The sequence below is a fragment of the Acanthochromis polyacanthus genome, chromosome 15, assembly GCF_021347895.1.
Source record: "Acanthochromis polyacanthus isolate Apoly-LR-REF ecotype Palm Island chromosome 15, KAUST_Apoly_ChrSc, whole genome shotgun sequence".
Classification (NCBI taxonomy): Eukaryota; Metazoa; Chordata; class Actinopteri; family Pomacentridae; genus Acanthochromis; species Acanthochromis polyacanthus.
This window is the reverse complement of record NC_067127.1, coordinates 33,638,063-33,653,453: the sequence shown is the minus strand read 5'-3', so window position 1 is coordinate 33,653,453 and position 15,391 is coordinate 33,638,063.

Sequence of the window (15,391 nt, the reverse complement as noted above, 5' to 3'; positions counted from 1 at the left end):
CAGGAAAAGAAAAGTTTTACAGCTCGTCTGAATAAAACCCAGTCAGCCTGATCAACACTTCCTCAGCTCGTATGTGTGAACGGATGACAGGTCGGCCCGATGTGAGAACACAGAGGAGCCGAGAGGGAGGAGAAGCATCTGTTGTCAGGAGGAATATTTGGTTTGATTCATAGCAACGCCTCAAAACTGGAGCAGGGAGAACATCTGGGAGAGCGAGAGCAGCAGAATCCTCTCTTTCAGACCTTCTGGCAGCAACACACGCCTTTCCTCAAAAACCAGAGCAGAGAGGCAGCAGGGTTACTTTAGTTCAACAGACAGAGGAGGAGGAGGAGGAGGGTGGACGAAGGCTGCACACGTTTCCTGCACATGACGCTCAGTTTCTGCAGCAACACTTTAATACACAAGAAGGTGTGACTGAAAGGCTGAGCATAAAACTTTAGATTTTTAGATTCTTACCAACAATCCCAAACTTCCAGAGTCAGAAAAACATCACATGAGAACTTTAAGTCCTTCAACAGATGGTCACAGGAGCAGAGTCTCAGAATCTGGAGTCCATCTGGAGTTACATGAAGAGACTCTGAAGACACAGAAACAAGCTGAACAACGTTTCTGCCAAGTAGCTGGAAAAAAAACTGTACACAGACCTAAAAGTGCTGCTTTACTCAATTTATTTACACCTATTTTAAAGAGGTTATTTTATTTTTTGTTAAATTGCAGATAATAAATCACAGAAAAGTATTAAAAGGGATTAATTTATAAATAATAATAATGAACAAACAGTCAACTAAGTAAATACGAAACTAAATAAATGTTAAATGAGAAACAATTATATTTATTTTTGCTTATTTCTGTACACACACACACACACACACACACACACACACACACACACACACACACACACACACACACACACACACACATATATATATATCTTTATTTTATATTTTATTATTCTTGTCGTTTCGGTCAGGAACAGGTGCACAGTACATTTCACTGCACATTATACTATTTTTAATTGTAACATTTGTACATTTCCAGATTTTTCTGTTTAGTTAAATTACAAAATATTAAAGAAAAATATTTTTTTCATGTTAGACATTGAAAAAAGAGGTTAAAACTTTTAATTATGTCAAAATATATATATAACCTGGATTTTTACAAATTGCTGTTTGTTCTTTGACAGTGTGTTTCTACTGTTAAATGACTAATAGGATCATTTTAAATAGGGCTGTGAAAGTATTAACAGTGTGTAAAGGTAATAAAATCTTGTCCCAACACAAGAGGGCGCTGTTTACCCATAATTCCACATGTCCTGCATTGATCTCTGTCCTCACATTTGATGCATCTGTAACTGCACCTTGTTCTGTCAGTCTGTTCAGTGTGATCACACCAAAGATGAGAACATTACACTTTTTTTCTTTACTGTGCTGCCTGCAAACCTCCAGTTTTTACCTGGTGTAGAATCCGTTGTTAGATTTTAATCAAACATCACATGAGTTCTGAAAGGACTTTCAGTTTAGTTCACATGCAGATAAGATTAGATAAAGAATTATAAAGTAAAATAGTGATCAGTGTGAAGCCTTGAGACAATTCACTAAAACTCAGATGAGACATCACAACAGAAACTGTTTAGTTTTTCACTGAAAAAACATCCAGGTGATACATAATGCACACGTTGGATCAGACAGAGCAGCACAGAGCAGGTGGATGTTAGATTTAATGTTAAGGAAAAGTTGTTTTCAACTCAACTTTACCCCACGTTTCAGGCCTTTTACATCCCATTCAACACTCAATCATGTATAAACAAACTATTTTCACACAGAAAGTGATTCTCCTCATACCTAATGTCAACATTTGTTGGCTTCAATGAGGTGAATCAGCTGGTCTGCTGCTGCATCAACCCAATCAATCCATCAATCGACTTTTTTTTTGACGCAGAGCTACACTGAGTTCATGATACAGTTGAGAGAAGATACAAATAAACAGCAGATGAGAAACTTGGAATAAAATTGGCAATAAAATAAACTAGGAGGAAACAGAGCATAGACTAAAAACCTGAGCTGCCCTGAAGCTAAAAATGAATCAACTTGTTCTTTGTTCTGCGGGTTATTCCAGGTTGCAGCTGCACGGCGAGTTCAATAAAAACACCTGCAGCATCATCACAAGGCCGCGTGATAAGAGCCACATTAAAAAACAGCAGGAACTGGATAAAATAAAAATAAATACAGCTTCTATCACTGCTTACAGGGCCAGAAGACCACCCAAGTTCAGCGTTAAAGCTCACAGTGATGAGTGTTTTAATAATCCCTGCTAATGAATCTTTCATCCAAGGAGTTTAGAGTCACAGCTGAGACAAGCATCTGTGAATTATCTCTATAATCCAACACTGATAGAAAAGTCGCCTCAACCGTTCTACGCCACAGAGGGAAACATGATTTATTACAATTTAAGAAACGCTTTCATCCTCATAACTGTAGACTGGAATAGCACAGAGTAAAGATATAAAGATGTAAAACTTCTTATATTCTTTTGATTAAAAAAAACTCCCAGACTTTCTTCTCATGACACCTTCAGCACTAGTGAAAAATGGCTAAAATTTATTTGTTTTTATGTTTTAATATCTTCTAAAATCATGCAACTTTATGCGAGATGACTCGGTCTGAGGTCTGGACTCTGTGGAGGACAATCCATCTCATTCTTCCTGACCCACTCATTCTCAATGTGAGCCCCATGAATCAAATCTTTATGCTACCTAACAGACTGAAGCCTTTTTTCTGATTAACCTCACTGATCAGTGGTTTTCTTAGAGCGACAGCTGTTTAGTCCCAATCCCCTGAGTTCCTTTTGCATTGTTTGAGTGGAAATGTTTTTGCTTTCACCATTAAACATTGCCGAGAGTTCTACTGCTGGTTTCCTACGATCATCTAAGTGTTTGTTTGACCACATTTGTTCCTGAAGATGATGTTCTCCACTATCCTTCAGGCTTTAATAATGCGTTGGACGGTTCTTATCCTGAGTCTAGTCGTTTCATCTCCTTAGCTGTTTTCTTTGCTTGATGCAGGCCAATCATTTGTCCCTTCTAAGACAGATTAACATCCTTTCCATGAGCACAGGAGATGTCTTCCCCCTCACTGCATCAGCTAGGGTTAAAGAAGTTGTCATCACTGCAGTAATTATCCAATGGAAGGATCTTATTTATTCACTTAGTTAAATCCAAGTGACAACTTTTTTTGTACATGCCGTGTATATTAGAGACACTAGAATAAATAACTTCTGTGGAGAAAGTGTGACATTTAAACTGCACGTGTTTTTCTAAGTGCATCGTGGGAAACTGTAGATCGATCACAGATCTTTAGAAATCCTGAAAATAAAACCTGTGTATGTACAAAGACGTCCCTCTTTATGGAGAGCAGTGCATGCACAGAAGCTAAAACAGGCTGATGGGAGTGAAAAAAAGAGAAAAGAGACTTCAGTGGATAAAAACAGAGCTGCTCTGTCTTCCTGCTGAAAACAAGGGTTTGTTGTGGCCGTTCACAGAAAAGGTGATACTGTGGAGATACGAGGTTTGCACCTGATACGGCGATGCGTGTGTGTGTGTGTGTGTGTGTGTGTGTGTGTGTGTGTGTGTGCGTGCGTGTGTGTGTGTGTGTGTGTGTGTGCGCGTGTGTGTGTGTGTGTGTGTGTGTGTGTGTGTGTGTGTGCGTGTGTGTGCGTGTGTGTGCGTGCGCGTGCGTGCGTGTGCGTGTGCGTGTGCGTGTGCGTGTGCGTGTGCGTGTGTGTGTGTGTGTGGCGACCCAGTAACATCGTCAGTACAGTAGCCATCCATGTGTGGGTGTTTTTCTATTTCTGTGAGATCCAGTTAGACCTTGAGACTGTTTTTGGAACCGGAGGATGTTTTGTCAGGATCTCACTTCCAGGGAGGTTACAGTCATGGATATCGTGTGACAGCGAGGCGTCCTCACAAGTGTAACAGTACAAACGTGTGTGTGCGAGTGTGTGTGAGTGTGTATTTGTGTGTGCTGTTGTCGGTGTCCGTCCCTCAGACATTTACTGCCTCACATTACCACCTATTTACAGCCTCATGCTCCTGCTGCTGTAGAAATATGATCTAATTAATCACACAAATCAAACTCAGTGTGTGTGTGTGTGTGTGTGTGTGTGTGTTTCAGTGTGTGTGTGATGCACCTGCTGGGCCATCTGTGAGGCTGCTGCGCTTTTAACGCCGACTCAGTTTCACTCAGACCGTTACAGGTGAGTTTTGCAATTCATTTTGCACGATAAAGAGGGTTTATTATGATAAATTAATAAAGTAACAAGAGTCTTTATGTGTTCTGGCGTCCTCTCATGTCTGTTGTGTTACAGGTGAAGCCATTAAAAGAGTCAAATCAGCAGGATTTGAATCGCTTCCATCACCACCGAGCGTCTGGCAAAAGTAATCTAAAATAAAACCAAACTTCTCAATTAATCTTTCCATGACAATAGACAATAAGAGTGAGTTGTATTTAACTTATCATGGGGAAAAGTTCAATTAGACTAGGGGTGTCATTTCATTTTTTTCGTTTTAGTTCAGTGGTCTCATTCACACAGTTTGATCTCAAGTGGACCGGACCAGTAAAATCACAGCATGATAACCTAGAAATAACCACAGCTCCAAATGTTTCCTTTGTTTTAGTGCAAAAAGCACATTCTGAAAATGTTCACATTTAAGGAAATATCTTTTTACAAAACATTGAGATTTCTGAATAAAAGTAAATTCATTTTCAGCAACATTCAGCCTCAGTTTATCATTTACACATTACAACTTCCAGATCAGAGTTTATCTACAAAAAGGCACAGAACATTCAGTCACAGGTATCTGGAACTGAATGACAGAGCATTTTACTTTATGATCAAACTGGGGGAAAAAAAGTCAGACAAAAACGACAAAAAACGACAAAACCAAGGCAAAATATAACAAAAATGAGATACAGAATGACAAAAAATGAGAAACGACATGAAACAAAAATCACATAAAAAATTGGACAAAAAAGTTACGACGCAAAAAAAATGGACAAATGACAAAAATGAGAAACTAAACGTTAAAAAAGTTGATGAACAACACAGGCGAGACAAAAAAGCAGAAAATAACGGTTATCTTTTTTACCTTCATCCAACATGTTGTCCTGCTAAAATAGTCTCTAACTTAGATGAAAGTTTTACGTAAACCAAAAGACTAAATAGTCCTTAAAGTCCATAAAAATCCATTTTCCCTCTCTGATATATAGGTTCATCGTAAATCGTAAATATGTATTGAACTTGAATGAAACAATGTTATCTCAGCTTTAATATTCAAGTTTAACAAATTCTCACAGAACAAAGTAGAAAAAACATGTTAAAGTTAATCTTTAACATGCTTTTAATGATCTTTTTCACATTCATCTGAGGTGCTAAACAGTGAAAAAATGTTTCAAAATTAGGTGAATGTTTCACTTAAACCAAAAGATTAAATAGTCCTTGAAATATCCAGTCAAACCTTGAGAAAGTCCATTAAAATGCATTTTCTTTACTGATAGATGAAACAGAATCAAAGCAAATTCCAGCCACAGATATCACTAAACAATGATCTTCAATTAAACTACGTTCTCTAAGGTCAGCTTTAATACTCAAGTTCAGTTAATTCAAGTCCAATCTTCATCACCTTCATCCAACATGCTGGTTGAAGTAGTTGAGAAATCCCCGTCCAGACTTGTGATATTATTTGACCCAACGTTCACGTACCAACCATCACTATAAACACTTAAACTGGTTCATTTGTGGAGGTTTGATGATTGTAAAGACGTGGTCTTCATGGACCGTATGTGATCATAAAGAGGAGCCGAAGCACCGAACAGACCTGAGCTGAACATGAGCTGAGTGAAGGTGAACACTTTATGACTGACGAGTATTTTTAGTTAACAGGTCGCCTGCAGCCCCGTCTCTCTGAATTACAGTCTCAACCTTGTTTTTGAGGAAAAACAGTTTGTCCTTGATTGCATTTGTTTTTCGGTTTGTGTTTGCTGTTTACTTTTTTTGCTTTTTTACCTGACAAATCATAGACAGATTAACTGCTTTTCTTTTTTTTAAAAAATGAGGACAAAAAAGCAGAAAGGAATGTGAAACTCTAGCAGTAAAGATGCCTGGAAAAAATAACTTTAAAAACCTGGAAAAGTGAAACCAAAATAACTGCAGCAGGAATCAGCTTTCTAGCAATATTCAAGGAATGTGGTGGAGTTATGTGACGATCGGTGTCTGTCTGTCTGTCTGTTCGCAACATTACTCAAAAACCGACTAATGAATTTGGATGAAATATTCAGGGAAGATCAGAAATGACACAAGGACCAAGTGATTACAATTCTACAGTTTCATTTAGCAGACGCTTTTGTCCAAAGTGACGTACAACACAAGCAAGAATTCAGACATAAGGAAAAACCTGTAGTAAGTGCAAAAGTTGGTTTAGCGGCATACCGCTTGTGACTATGGAGCTGAACGGATCGTTTTGATACAAGTTCTGATAGATTTTTGATAGAAGTCGATAGTTGAAGTTCATCATGCCACGTGAACAAAAGAAGATACATACAGTCCATGTTCAGGCCTTCTCAGTATCCACTGTCTGACCCACACAACTCTGTCTCTCCTTCTCTCTCTTCTCCTGTCAACAGCTTGTTGCAATCTGAGGAGGTTCTGATTCTGCTGCTGGACTAGTGCACCAATCATAGCAAGTCTCTCAGCATCCATGGTGATACGGTTTTACTGTAACTTTGAGCAAATTTGATATAGATGAGGTCTGAACTCAACGGCAGCTCGATTCCAAATGAGCTCCTGGTCCACTTCTCCCCGTATTTATAGCCAAATTCTGGTCCCGCTCTGACACCTCTATACCAACGCCAAACCAAAGTTCATTGCCGCCATGGATCGCTACTTCAACACCTGACACCGTTCCAGCAACCCCGTGTCCGCTCGCAACACTGGCGAAGCAGCGGTGGTCCAGTGTTCAAGATTTCTGCGTTGGCCTAGCGGACCCAAGCATCCACGAACTTGCGTCTAGCGGTGCCAAACTTTGACTGGGCGCTGGTGGAGCGGGGGTGAACTTTGCCGGGGCGGAAAATTGCCCCCTCCTCACCGCTTGCAATATTTTGTGCAGCTCAAAACTTTCGGAGCAGTAGGAGGGCCCCTCCAGAAACATCAGCGGTGGCCGAGCGTATACGGTGTTGCTTTAACGGGGGCCAACTTCTGTTAAATGGTGGTGAACGGTTACGGGCGATGATGATTTTTTTTCACCGCTCCAGGAACGCTGCAGCAAAGTTCGGGCGGTGTGACCGGGCCTTAAGGTGGAGTCGGATTAAGTGCCTAGGAGTTCTCTGAACAATTGAGTCTTCAATTGTCTCTTAAAAGTAGAAAGGGACTCAGCAGAATGTTTGGTAGTTTGTTCCACCATTTGGGAACAACAGAGGAGAAGAGTCTGGCTAGAGATCTGGAGCCGTGCTGGGCTGGAAGCACCAGGCGTCTCTCACATGCAGAGCGAAGTGGGCGTGAAGGGGAGTAGACCTGGATCAGGGAATCCAGGTAGGCTGGGGCCGTTCTTGTAAATGTTTTGTAAGCTCGGAGGAGAGTTTTGAATTTGATTCTGGCTGCAACTGGAAGCCAGTGAAGGGAGATGAACAGGGGAGTGACATGAGCTCTTTTGGGCTGGTTGATTAGATTTTAGTAGTGATGTGGTTTATAGTCTGGATCCACAAATTAGTTAAAGATTTCAACTTTGTTGATCTGGAATCTACAAAGAAGATTCTACTGGTTGTTACGGATAACATTCATACTCCAGCAAGGATAAAACCTTGTAATATTTATCCACAAACTGTATTTTACTATGAAATAAACAGATCATCATCAAGCTCACTGAGCGTATGTCACTGTGCTGGATGATTTAAAATATTTACTGGTATAAAAATGAGAAGATCATGCAGTAAAAACTCAAACATATTTAGATTTTCAGAAAACCCTCTAAACACCTAAATGTGTCACAGATACATTGGTCCACAGAGCAAAACACAGGATTTCTACAAAAAGGCTGCAAAATTGTGAGATGCTTTCAGTTTTACCAGGACTTTGCAAATGAGGAAACTCCTGGAGGTTTGTGTTCAAGTTCAAGTATTTGAACCCAAACCATTTCTTGCCCTAAATCTATTGAAGTAGTTTTGTAGCGTAGAGCAGTTGTAGAAAGGAAAACTCTACAAAGACCCAAACTCCAGTCTGATTGACAAAAGGTCTTTGTCACTCCACCAAGGAACGGGGCGGAGTTATGTGACGGTCGGAGCTGGTTTGTCCGATCTGCTCACAACATTACTCAAAAACAGGTTAATGGATGTGGATAGAATTTTCAGGGAAGGTCAGACATGACACAAAGTCCAAGTGATTAGATTTTGCAGGGATGTGATTTGTTAAAGATTTCTGTATCATTACAACATAGCAGCAGGGCGTCACTGTAACCATGACAACAAGTGAACACCACATCAGCTGCCTGCTGACGATCACATGATTGTCATCACTAGTTGACTTCTGCTTTGACAATTCTTTTTGTTAATTTGTGCTCAAAGATGGATTTTTCTTGATGACTTCATTTTATTTATTTTTTTACATATTGAACTCATCCATAAAGATGAGAGATGTCCTTATTTTTGAAAGAAAAACTGATTTTTTTTTCATTGAAGATAACATTAAATGAATCAGATCTCTAATTGATGATTAGAAAACCTTTGTGCAGTTATGTTAGCACATAAATGAAAGTGTGAATTCTCATGGAAAACATGAAATTGTCTGGGTGACCCCAAACATTTAAATGGTAGTGTTGATTTTAAAGGGCAGAAGATAAAAACCTGAAGACAACAAGCTGCAGAAATTCGTGCTGTTTTTGTCCTTTGGTCTGTGAAGCACCTGAGGAATGTGTTAAAACCTTTGTTGTTGTTGTAAATTTTAAATGTCATCATCGTGGATCTCAAAAGTCAGTCATGTGAGCACAACAACACATGCTGGCAACCATAAAACCCGACCACTTTTTCCACTATGTTAGCGGCTATATTTATCGTACTACGCCGCCTGTTCTTAGATGTCTTGCCCTGTGCTTTAGGCGGCGCTGCAGCATGTCAGCGTGCACCATGTGCCTGTATGTCATCCATAGCGCCACAGCACCGTGCCGCGCATTCTGATGAGTGTTAATAGCTGAAAATTCACATGTCGTTATGACCATAAACAGCCAACCAAAGGGCCTCTGACGCAAAACATGACCTGGAGGTATAAATAAAATCCAACAACCAAAACAAAGTGAAAAGTTCAGAAGTGAGTTGCTTTAATATTGAGTAGAGGAAGTGGAATAAAGATGAAATATAAAGCAAAACAGTCATCTTTGGAAATGTTAATCTGCTCTTTCATTATCTTTTCTTAAATAACGAGAAAACTATTAATCGACTCTTCTTGTGTCGAACGCTCTGATTGGCTGTTTAAATTTCTACTTTACATCCTCTACCCTTTACATATGAATAAAAGTCTGACAATAAAAATGGAATCAAATGTTTTTAAAAGTGTGATTTTGCAGTCGAGCCCTGGAACTAAGAGGTTCCAGAGATATAGCCTTTTTATTTATTTTTTTCATTTTCGAGCAGGTGCCTCAAAAACAGGGCTCAGGGACTAAAAGGTTAAATATGTGGCAGTATGGATTCCTCTGCTGGTAGATGGATTCATCCTCTCTACTTGTGAGAGTCTAAAGCAGTGCTCCTGTTACGTTATCTCTCTATAGAATGTGTGAGAAAATGATGCACCATTCATTCCCCTGGAATTTGCCAACTGAGCATAAAAAATCTGGAATAGGATTAAAATATCACATGTAGATATGTGGCGGTGGATAATCCATAATTAGCAGAATCATCAGTTTCCATTTTGACTTTTTTTTCAGTAGAAAGGAGCTCCAGTGAAAGTGTTGCTGAGCCTGATTCCAAGATTCGGTCACAGGTGTTAAAGTCGCAGGTTTGTTTTGCTGCTAAACGCCCACAGTGGTGCAGATCGGCAGCCACGGCGATCTGCACACAGCGTGTGCAGGTAAGCTCGGCCGAGAGGATCAGATCTGGTAAAGTGACCCAGGAACAGTCGATAAAGCGTGAGATGGATCTCTGCTGCTGAAACCTGATAAGAGAGCAGCCGTATGTCAAGGCAAACAGCTCAATGTGTGGAGAGGCAGTAAGAGATACAGCATGTATGCACTCTGAGCACAGTCATCAGAGCAGGTTCCTCACTTTACTACTACTTAGAGGCAACAATTTTATCAACTTCTCGAGATTTGATCTTAATTTCTATCAAAAACAAGCAGGAAAAGCTGAAAATTTTACTCATGTACACTGGATTAACTTATAGTGAGCTACATGAACTGTGTGTCTTTACATTTGATGAAACATAAGCTGGTTAGAATCAGATTATTTGTCCAAAGTCTTCCATAAAACATTTATTTTCATATATACAGGCCCAAAAACGGTCCTCTGTGATAATCAACTTTTAGAAAGAGGGGGGGAAAAAGCCTCAAGTTTCATAATCTCCAAATTAGATCACATTTTAGCACATCTAAACCTCTGCAGAGGCTCTGGTGGAACTTAATACAGCTTGTAACTGACCAATAGGGGTAGAACATTGAACAGATTTATCAGCTCACACAACCCAGCCGACACAAAATGATATGCCTATACATCTAAACTGTGTTCCAAGTTGTTATGCATAATGCTGTTTTTGTTCATTTTTCCTAAGTAGTAAATACAAATCACAGTCGGTACAACTAAAAAAAACCTCAACAATGATATTATTATCAAGATTTTATTAAACAAATTTCAGACGATGACAACAGGATTTTTTTTTAAAAATAATTCAAAATACAGTGTTCCACATTATTATGCACAACAGAGTTTCAAAGCATTCAGTAGGTTGTAGCAGGGCTGTCAAACTTATTCTAGTTCAGGGGACACATTCAGTTCAGTTTGATCTCAAATGGACAGACCAGTAAAATCACAGCATAATAACCTAGAAATAACCACAACTCCAAACGTTTCCTCTGTTTTAGTGCAAAAAAAGTCTCTTCAGTCTATTCATAAGTCAGTCAAAAAAAATAAAAACAAGACAAACTATGACAGAAATGAGACAAAATGACAAAAGCGAGAAACAAAATGATAAAAAATAAGACAAATGACATGAAATAAACCAAAAAAAGACAAGAATGAGACAAGAAAGTTACAAAAGAGACAAAAAATAGATAAACGACAAAAATGAGACAAAAAAGCAAAAAAATCAAGAAACAAAACAACAAAAATAGACAAACAACACAAGCGAGACAAAAAACATAAAACAACAAAAACAATGCACAAAGGAAATGAGTAAAGCAAAACACAAAATAACAAAAATTAGACAACAAACACAAGTGAGACAAAAAAGGAAACACAAAACGACAAAAATGACAAACCAAATGACAAAAACATGAGACAAATGACAAGTCAGATAAAAAAGACAAAATTATAAAAAAAAAATGAGACAAATGACACGAAACAAAAACAAGATGATAAAAAATAGACAAAAAAGTTACAAATGAACAAAAAATGGAGAAACGACAAAAACGAGACAAAATTTACACAAAACAATAAATAAAGCAAAACATAAAATGACAGAAATGAGACAAAAAACACAAGCGAGACAAAAAGGAAACACAAAACGACAAAAAACAGAAAGTAAATGACAAAAACGAGACAAAATTTACACAAAACAACAAATAAACCAAAACACAAAATGATAGAAACAAGACAAAAAAAAAACCAAGCGAGACAAAAAGGAAACAAAATGACAAAAAACAGAAAGTAAATGACAAAAACATGAGACAAACGACAAAAATGAGACAAAAAACAACAAAAGAACAATGACTCATGATCAAAACAACTTGTCATGATCTAAAAATTATTTAAAATTTCTAGTTTTTCTAAATTACAATCTGCAGTTACTGTCTTCTCTCTAATTTCTACACTTTACAACATCATCCTGGATTGGACCTTCTGGGGAGCCTGTTTTGGCCCATGGGCCGTATGTTTGACACCCCTGGGTTGTAAAGAATTGAAAACGCAAATCTCTTATATGTTCTGCATTAGGAGATGCTTTTTCTCAACATAAATGCTCTTTCAATCAAAAACATCTCTACAGATCAAGCTACATGTTCACCCTTTCTGGATGTCACCTCCACAACTCTCCATCCATTGAACTTGTGAGTCCGTGTATAGTTTCTGCCTGGATTTCAGTTGTGTACACCAAAGTAGCCTCCCAGAGCTGCTGTTTTCAGGTACACTGCCACTCACCTTCATAGATCTTCCTTTTCAGGATGCTCCACAGGTTCTCAGTAGGGTTGAGGTCAGGGGATGATGATGGTCGCACATGATTTTCTCTCCCTTTATGCCATAGCAGCCAAGGACTCAATGGCATTCTTTGCAGCATGGGAGGATGCATTGTCTTGCATGAAAATGATTTTACTCCAGAAAGCACGGCTCTTCCTTTTATACGATGGCAGGAAATGATCAGTTAGGAACTCCATATATTTTGCAAAGGGCATTTTGATACCTTTGGGCACCTTAAAGGGACCACCAGTTCACCCCCCATCATTCTAGTCTAAAACATCACTCCCACTCCACCACCTCCCTGCTGACGTCACAGCCTTGTTGGAACATGGTTGCCATCCATCCAGAAGCCATCCATGTCTAACATCCAGAGTAGCACGGCATTCATCAGAGAATAAAACTGTTTCAAAATTGGTCTTCATGTATTTCTGAGCCCCACTGCAATTGTTTCTCCTTCTGACCACTGGTTAGGGGTGGCTGAAATACAGCTTTATGCACAACTGCAAGCCTCTGAAGGATCCTGCATCGACAGGTTCTTGGGACTTCAGAGGCAGTGGCTTTTCAGCAGTTGCTCTCTTAATATCATGTATTTGCTTGACAGAAATCTTCCTCAGTACACCTTTATGTGAATGAACCTGTCTGTGTTCTGAATCACACACTTATCTTTTCATGGTACGATGATCTCTCAAGTTTTTGTGAAATTTCCAGTGTTTTCATACCTTTTGCAAGGCATTGTAATATTTCATGCTTTTCATCTGCAGAAAGGTCTTTTCTCTCCCCATACTGCATGATTCCTGTGACTTGCTTAATAATGCGGAACAACTTTCTTAAGTAGTTTCCCTTTAATTAGGCTCACCTGCCAAAGCAACCATCAAAACTGTGTGAAATTGCTGTCTGTGTTTTCAGCAGGCAGAAGAAACAACACAAGCAAAATGTTTCATTGAAAAACACAAATCTGTTGTTTATTATTTGACTGAAATCCTACTTGCATGATAATTTCGAACTTTTTAACTACAACGTATTTCTGATGGAAGCTATGTTTGTTGGTAACATATCACAAATACGTTCCAACGAACTTCCACACATCTAAGCAACTTATAAATAATTAAAAAGTTAATCAGATGGTGACTCATATGAAGCAGTGATATTTAAACCTATTGACTCACATTGACAAAATCAGCATCCGTTTTGCAGCTTTCCTGCCCAGTTTACATCTCCTCATGTTGGCTTAAAAATATGGTTTGTTCTTCTTGTGAAATACATGCAGCTCTACTCCTGTCCATGTTTGGTCATCTGGAGATAACTCCGCCCCTTCTCATGTGAAACCCTGGCTGACATACCGAGGTGATAACCAGCTCCATGAGACCACTTATCTCTGATGCAACTGCAGTTTAAGTAAAGCAAGGTGATGGAAAAATATTCTGGGCATGTTGGTAAATTTGTACAAGAGACAGAAAACCCAGAAATAAACCTGAAGTTAGATCAAATCCTGCTTCGTAGCACAAATCCCAATTTAAACACAAATTACATTATCTTCCCAATGAGGGGCGTCATACCAGAAAACGCTTCTGTATATCGATCTGCAGCGAAGGGATGGATTACATCAACTCTATTGCCAACACACGCACACACACACACACACACACACACACGCACACACACACACACACACACACGTCTCCAGAGGCCTGCTCAGACAAAGTTACATCGGCGCTGAAGTAACAGCATACTTCACATATATACTGCATGCTGTCACACACCTGCTGCCATAAAACACAGTCACACCCACTCACACTGACTCACACACACACACACACACACACACACACACACACACACACACACACACACACACACACACACACACACACACACACACACAAAGCATCCTATAGATCTCCCGTATAGAACACACACTTCATTACCCACCTTCTCCTCACACTTTCACACAATGCCGATCCACACACACACACACACACACACACACACACACACACACACACACACACACACACACACACACACACACACACACACACACACACACACACACACGCAGTCTGTCGCAGCATTATGTCATCTTTCTATTCCAGAAAAACACCTGTGGCTCGGTCACACACATGCTCCTCCACATACTGAGACTCTGGGATGTGCATCTCTATTTTACACTGCAGGCTGCCAATAAATCTATAAACTATATGTATTTATACGCATTATTTCATATTTTACACTCTCTGACCTCATTTTTCTTTTCGTGTGGCAACAGGTTTATACTTTAAATCAGGGTGCTAAAAATGTTAAAACCAGCCCAGCAGGGAGTCCGATCCAGCTCCTGGAATGACTTTAGAGTGTAAAAATTACAGAGAAGACATTAACTGCAGATTGGAAAATTGTAAAACTATGAATTTAAAATAATTTCTAAACCATGACAAGTTGTTTTGATCATAAAGTAAAATAGTAGATTGCTCATTGTTCTTTTGTGTCTCATTTTTGTAATATTTTGTCTTGTTTTTGTTGATTTTTTTCAGATTTTTGTTGTTTGTCTCATATTTTTGGTCGTTTTGTTTCTGGTTTTTGTCATTTTGTGTTTCCTTTTTGTCTCGCTTGTGTTTTTTGTCTCATTTTTGCCACTTTGTGTTTTGCTTTGTTCGTTGTTTTGTGTATCGTTTTTGTTGTTTTACTTTTTTGGCTCGCTTGTGTTAGTTTTTTATCGTTGTGTTTCTCACTTGTGTCTTTCTTGGTTTTATTTGTGTCATTTTTGTAATTTTTTGTCTTGCTTTTGTCTCTATTTTTGTCACTTTGTAACTGTTGTGTCTAATTTTTTCTTCCTTTTTTGTTTTGTTTTGTGTCATTTGAGTCTCATTTATATAATATTTTGTCTTTTTTGTTGTTTTTTTGTCTTTTTTTGTCTGACATGTTGTTTTGATGATTAGGTAAAATACTACATCATTCAGTTCCAGATAGCTGTG